Below are 7,720 nucleotides of genomic sequence, written 5' to 3' on the forward strand. Positions count from 1 at the left end.
TACAGAAAAATCTTCTTTGAACATTTCTTGAACTTTACTCCTTTCTGTTGAGCTTCAGAACATTTTATGATCCCCCTTGACTTGTATCCTCTCCAGGTGGACTATGCTATTTTTGGTGTGGCAAGGGACAGGAAGAGCAATTGATTGTGGGCACAAAAGCTGGCATCACTAGTCAACATTCAAAAACTGTCAGACAAGTAATTTAATCATATTATTATCTTTTTTTTTTGCTCCCAGCACAGCTTTTAAGCCAGAGAGGTGAGTCAGTGTAGCTGGTTTCATGCTTGCAGTGTTGCAAGCACAAAGATGGAGAAGGATGGCAGGATGATACCAGACTAAGATGCTCTCAAGCATATAGGTTCAATATATCTGTTTTACTCAACCAAAAAGTTCATTATCTGTCAGCTGCAAACATGCTTCTCCAAGTACATCCTACTTCTCTCCACCTCTCTCTATCATTTACACTGATATTCTTCATCAGGTGCACAGGGTCAGGTCTTGGAGGCATGATTTTTTTTTAAACTGAGATGTTTAATTATGATCAGTAAATCCTGTTCAGTTATTACAACATTACATTCTAAGTAATCCCCGCATTTACCATGCACATACCATGACCACACTCTAGATGTGATGTTTAACCAGATGCAAATGTCTTCATATTTAATGTACTGCTTCTTCTGTCTTGATCCTTATGACCCATCAGACTCTACATTGATTTCTATTTTCTGTCTGTTCCTTGAAGGTGTGATAACAGTTCAATAATAAGTATTGGAGAATAATTAGTATCGTTCTCAACCCTCTCAACCATAAGGGATATGGATGTTGATTGATACTCTCTCCCATACCTGAGGTTGACAGTTGTTTTCTGTGTTACTCGTGAATAGTAGAAGTTTAATAAAATTTCCCAAACATCTGAACAATCTAGGTGAGATTAAAGACCTTTGTAAAAAATGGAATTGTGTTTTAGGAAAAGGAAGAACTGTGAGACCAATGGCTTTTGAAGATCTGATTGTGAGATTATGGAGGTCCTAGATCAAAGAGGGTGGAAGGAAATAACAGATGAGAGAATTCTCCCCCTTTGCTTGTTTTAGTGCCAACTACAGACATGGCCATGGATATTATTGCTGCCGTCAAAGATGGTGGAATGACTAGAGTCATTATTTTGCAGACATGACAGATTGTCTATAATGTGCTAGTTCACAGCGGGAATGACCCCACATGCACACTGCCCATGGGAATTTTACTCCCTGGTGAGTGAGTGGGGGATGGGGCAAAGAACAGACATGCCAACAAGTGATTATGGTGCAGAGTAGTAAAAGCTGTCCTCTAGGTTTTTATAAAATGCTATGAGATATACAAATGTTCCTACTAGCATTATTTATGACAGCCAAAAAGTGGAAACAACCCAAATGTCCACCAACTGATGAGTGGAACAAAACAGAGATTATTTGGCGATGAAAAACAACTAGTAGTTACTAGTTGTTACTTAGAGTTACTAATTCATGCTACAACATGGATGAACCTTGAAAACATTATGCCAAGTGAAAGAAGTCAGACACAAAAGACCACATAGTGTATGGCTCCATTTATGTGAAATGTTTAGAGTTGACAAATTTATAGAGGCAGAAAGCAAATTAGTGGTTGTCTTGTGCTGGGATGGGGAAGGAGGATGGAGGAATGATGGCTAAGGGGAGCAGATTTCTTTTTTTTTCTTTTTTAAAGCTTTTATTTGTTTATTTATCAGAGAGAGTAGAGAGCAAGCACAAAGAGGGGAAGCAGCAGGCAGAGGAAGAAGGCTCCCCCCGAGCAAGGAGCCCAATGTGAGACTCAGTCCTAGGACCCTGGGATCATGACCCAAGCCAAAGGCAGATGCTTAACCAACTGAGCTACCCAGGTGTCCCAGGAAGCAGGTTTCTTTTTGGAGTTAAAAAGTGTTCTTATGTCAACTGTGGTGATGGGTGCACGACTCTCAGTATGCCAAAAGTCATTGAGTTATACACCTTAAATAGGTGAATTATATGGTATGTCAGTGATGTCTCAATAAAGATGTTAGAAAATGGTGTAAGAGGAGCACCTGGGTGGTTCAGTCATTAAGTGTCTGACTATAGCTCAGGTCATGATCCTGGGGTCCTGGGATGGAGCCCTGCACTGGGCTCCTCAGTCAGTGAGGAGCCTGCTTCTCCCTCTCCCTCTAACTGCTCCCCCTACTTTTGCTCTCTCTATGTCAAATAAATAAATAAAATCTTAAAAAAAAAAGAAAATGGCATAGGAGCAGGAGTGCCTTGGTGGCTCAGTTGGTTAAGCATCTGACTTTTGATTTTGAGTTAGGGTCCTGAGATTGAGCCCCAAGTTGGGCTTCCTACTCAGTGGGGAGACTGCTTGAGATTCTCTCTTCTCCTCTCCCTCTGGCCCTACCTGTATGCTCTGTCTCTCAAACAAATAAGTAAGTTGAAAAAAGAAAATGGTATAGAGCAAAGAAAATACATGGATTGCTGCCAATGTCATGAGGATGGGAACTAGCATTTATAGGGTGCATAATCCTCATGATAGCCTGGAGGGGGGTGAGCACCATCATCTCCATTTACATCAGAGATGGATGTAACTTGTCCTTGGTTACAGAGCAGAGCCAGGACTTGGTCCTCAGTCTGTAGGTCTCCAGTCAGCACTGTTTCTTATTTACTTCAGAGATGATACCTACTTTCCTCCAAAAAGTACCAGCAGGAGCCCATGAGGCAGAAACGGCCTGAGAGGGGCATTCAGGTGGAGAGAAGTATTTGGTCAGGGTCCTGGGAGGAAACAGATGGCACATGCAATGTGGATAATTTGAAGCAAGATCAGTATAGTGACTACTTCGGGTATGGGCAGAGTTTAAGGGAATCAAACTGGGGATAGTGACAGCCCAAAGCATTACCATCCCAGGCCAGAAGAAGAAAGGGGGGAAGCCATGGGCAGGGTGTACATGGGGCTGCCTTCTGTAGGGAAGCACAACAGAGCTACTTGGCATGGGAGGAGCCCAGGGACTAACTTCCCCATTCTCCTTCCCTCTGATCTCTTCTGGTCTTTATCACTGGCTGCACCTAAAAAAAAAGCCAGATGGCGAGAGAACCCATTGATGTAATCCACACAGGCCTTCCTTGTGGTGACAGAGAAAGGCATGCAAGGTAAACCTGAAGGATAGCACAGGTATGGAGAATAACATTAATGGCATGTTGTAGGAACGGTAATTACTTCAAAATTATTTATTTTAATCATTTAATCATTAATTCCTTATAATTCCCTTTATTTTGGCTGATTCCATGAGATTGTTAATCATTCTATTTTTTTTTTCATTCTGTTTTCTCCTTCTTGTGAATTTGGATGTTCTATTGAACTTTTCAGTTTCATTCTGTTTCCTTTTTCTGAGTTTACAAGACATCTACTTTTAGATCCAACTATTTTCTCAGGAAAGGCATACCCTTTTCCCAATATGGTGTTCTGCTTCCTGCACATCCCAATCCTGAAGGATATGAAACCTCTAGAATGTTCCCTTTTACCCTCTCCTCCTCATCACTGCTTCCCACTCCCTGAGGTGAGATCTTTGGGACATCTTGCCTCCTTTCTCCTTCTCCATTTCTAACTCCTAAGTTTGCCTGGGATTATCTTGGACTTTAGTACTGGTTATTATGAGAATCTCCTTTGTCATATGTCCCTTCTGTTTCCAAAGGACTGAAGTAGTATTTACATTGTACAGTGCCCAATAGTCCATTAATATCCACTTACCTTTACCTGTCTATATTGAGTTCACTGTTCATCACTGTTTTCTCTCTTCTCCATCTTCCTGTATTTTAAAGTCTCTAATAAATTCTTTCTTTTTTTTTCCTTTAAAGATTTTATTTGTTTTTTGAGAGAGAGAGAGAGAGAACAAGTGGTGTGGAGGGGCAGAGAGAGAGGGACAAGCAGACTCCCCCTTTGGCAGGGAGGGCACTGCAGGGCTCAATTCTAGGACCCTGGGATCATGATCTGAGTGGAAGGCAGACACTTAATTGACTGAGCCACCCTGGCAGCCCTCAAAGTCTTTCCTTTTGAAGCCTTAGATTACTTTCCTCAGATGGGAGTTATAGGTGGTGTAATCTCCAAATTCTTACATGTCCGCAAGTCTCCTTTCACCTTAGCTGGTGAATGCCATCTTGACTGGGCAGAGGATTCCCCCAATTGATTTTAGTTGGTCATTGGCAACTGTTATTCCATCGTCTTCTAGCCTCCAGTGTTAACGGTAATAAGTCAAAGAGAAATTGTATGCTTTCCCATTCACAGGTAATTTGTTCTTTCTATCCAGGAGCTTGTCAGATTTTTGCTTTTTAATTTCATTCAGGAATTTTACCAAGACATACCCACATGAATGTTTTTCTTCATCAGTCAAGTTTAGAACTCCAGGAGTCCTTTCAGTCTCCAGAATCTGGAGTCTCTTCAGCTTAGTAAGGATTTTCTTCTATTACGTACTTTTACTTATTATTTTTTAAAATTTTTTATTCAAGTATAATTAACACACAGTGTTATATTACTTTCAGGTCTACAGTGTAATGATTCAACAATTCTATGCATTACTTAGTGTTCATCATGATAAGTGTACTCTTAATCCTCCCATCCCCCCACCACCTTCCCTCTGGTAACCACCACTTTGTTCTCTGTATTTCAGAGTCTGGGTTTTTTTGTTCGTCTCTTTTTAAAATTTTCTTTTCTTTTCTTTCTTTTTTTTTTACTATTTTATTTCAACTCCCAGGTAGTTAACATACAGTGTTATATTAGTTTCAGGTTTACAATATAGTGATTCAACAATTCCATATATCACCCAGCACTCATCACAAGGGCCCTACTTAATCCTCCTCTTCTTTTTTTTTTTAATTTAAAAAGATTTTATTTATTTATTTGTCAGAGAGAGAGAGAGAGAGAGAGCAGATGGAGGCAGAGGGAGAAGCAGGCTCCCTGCCGAGCAAGGAGCCCGATGTGGGACTTGATCCCAGGATGCTGGGATCATGACCTGAGCGGAAGGCAGCTGCTTAACCAACTGAGCCACCCAAGCATCCCAATCCTCATCTATTTTACCCATCTCTCCACCACTCCTCTAGTAACCATCAGTTTGTTCTCTATAGTTGAGTCTTTTTCTTGATTTGTATCTCTCTCACTTTTTTTTTTTTTACCTTTGCTCATTTGTTTTGCTTCTTAAATTCCACATTTGAGTAAAATCATATGGTATTTATCTTTCTCTGACTGACTTGTTTCACTTAGTGTAATATTCTCTAGCTCTATCCATGTTGTTGCAAATGGCAAGATTTCATTCTTTGTAGGATGAATAATATTCCATTGCATAAATATATTACATTTTCTTTTTTTTTTAAGGTTTTATTTAGTTATTTGACAGAGAGAGATCACAAGTAGACAGAAAGTCAAGCAGAGAGAGAGGGGGAAGCAAGCTCCCTGCTGAGCAGAGAGCCTGATGCGGGACTCGATCCCAGGACACTGAGATCATGACCTGAGCTGAAGGCAGTGGATTAACCCACTGAGCCACCCAGGCACTCCTATATTACATTTTCTTTAACCATTCATCTACTGATAGACTGATAGACATTTGAGCTGCTTCTTTATGTTGGCTATTGTAAATAATGTTGCAACAAACTTAGGGGCATATATATCTTTTATCACACACTTTAAAATTACTGCCTTTTGTTCTTGGAATTTATATTATTACTTAGAGTGTGTCTGCTAGACCCAGCTCAAGGTCTCACCCTTTCTTTCATTTGCCCACCTCTTTGCTTGCTCTGTGCAGTGTGAGTTTTTTCCATGTGTTTTCTAGTCACCAGTTCATGTCACTTCAATGACTAACCTCTCTTCAATTCAGCCACTGAGTTGTTCAATGATAGCGCTGCCAGATAAAATACACAATATATAGTTAAATTTGATTTCAGAATGAATTTTTTTTTAGTGTAGCATGGGAAGAATATACTAAAATCATTTATTGTTTATGTGAAATTCTGATTTAATGGAGTCTCCTGAAGTTCTTTTTATATATGCAAAATCTAGAAGCCCCATTCAGTGGAGAAGTCATTTTTTCCTGAGGCCTGGGCATTCTTTTTGTGCACTGCATTTGAATCTCCTAACTGCTCTTGCTATTTGTTTGTCCAGGTTTCCCTCTGTTGTTTCTAAAAGCTTCATTTCACTGGCCAAATGTTTTGTTTGCTCAGATTGGTCTTCCTTTCTCTAGCTGCTGAGTTTCCTTTAATGCATTATTTTAAAAAGAGTCACAGATCTGTATGTTACAGCTCTCCAGATAGAGGCTGTTCTCTGACTGGTGGAAGATAAAGGGATTTCTATTCCAGTGTGGGGATGCTGTGTGTGGTCACAAGATGGGGCAGTAGTCCCTTGCTGGGGTCCTGGGAAGGAGCATCTCAGTGACAAGGTGTTTGTACTCCTCCAGCTTCAAAGATGCAGAGGATTAAGACCACCTGTTCAGTATCCCTATGGCTTTTCAAGGGCCATGGACACCAGATACAATCATATAGGATTAATGCTGTCTCTCACCTCAGAAGTCATTGTATCCTCATGCACCATACTCTTTCTGGGATCTACCATTTATAATCCCTGCCTCAGGGTTCTCAGATGCTGGCTTCATGGCTCTTGCTCTGCTCAGAATGAGGAAACTCTACGGAACCTTTGCCCACGAGAACCCATTCCTCCCTGCCCCCACCCGTTCCGAACACCCAAGAAGCTGACCATTTCAAGAGCGGAACCAGATGGGAGTGGAAAGAGGAGATGGGCGTTGAACGCATCAAAAGACTTAAAAGATGCAAATTGCTAGAGAAAATAACTATTAGACTGGGAATGAGTAAAAGACTTTAATTTTTTAAAATATTAACATTTAAAAGGATTCTCTTCTCGGGATGTGTCACAATTGTCTTTAAGTTTTCAGTCCATTGGAAAGAAACCCAGACTGAAAATCAGAGAGGAAGCCTAGGGGGGTGGTTTATGCAGGAAAGGTAACAGAGGACTCTTACCCTGAGCTGTCAAGCATGGCCACATCTGTAGCTGGACCTACCTGTGGCTAGTGATGACTGCACTGGAAAGGCATAGAGCATTTCTGTCATCTCTGAGTGTTCTGGTTCTGCACACTGGCGTATCCTTAGTACTTAGAACATAACAGGACATCAGTAAATTTTACCTGAATAGAAGATTAAATCAACAAAAAGTTAAGAGCCTGATATCACAGGTGGGCATTGAATGGGTTTTATTCCTTCAAGGAAGGAGAGATTATCCCCTAGAGACAAGAACATATTTCATGCACATGTATGCATTTGACCCCAAAAATGTCACCAGATTTTACAACTCATTTACAGTGGTGTTTGGGAAAGACGACAGACTCATAAATAACCAGCCATGTTATGGATAAAGAAGAGGAACAGTCGAAGAATCTGTTGCTTGTTTTAAAAACTCATTTCATGATGCATTTCTTTTTTTTCTTCATTTATTTTTTATTTATTTTCAGCATAACAATATTCATTATTTTTGCACCACACCCAGTGCTCCATGCATTTCTTTTTCTTATCAAAGAGGAGTAAAGCTCAATAGTTATAAATCTTTAAGGTAAGTATCCCTCTCCCAAATGAGGACAAGCTCTTAAACCTCTCTCCGTTAACCAATCTCTTCTTGAAACTTTATGATATATTGGGAATAGTGTGTGCTAATTTAA

The 7,720-nt window shown here is 40.3% G+C and overlaps 1 long non-coding RNA gene across 1 annotated transcript; it reads right to left on the minus strand.

Moving 5' to 3' along the window:
* Nucleotides 1-670: 670 nt before the first annotated feature.
* Nucleotides 671-7,142, minus strand: LOC309853255. The gene is made up of 3 exons (XR_014305601.1): nt 7,029-7,142; nt 5,783-5,899; nt 671-735 (listed from the first exon to the last, which is right to left on the minus strand). It is a non-coding gene; the product is annotated as an uncharacterized lncRNA (long non-coding RNA).
* Nucleotides 7,143-7,720: the final 578 nt, after the last annotated feature.

This window comes from Mustela nivalis, assembly GCF_964662115.1.
Source record: "Mustela nivalis genome assembly, chromosome: 18".
In the NCBI taxonomy this organism is placed as follows: Eukaryota; Metazoa; Chordata; class Mammalia; order Carnivora; family Mustelidae; genus Mustela; species Mustela nivalis.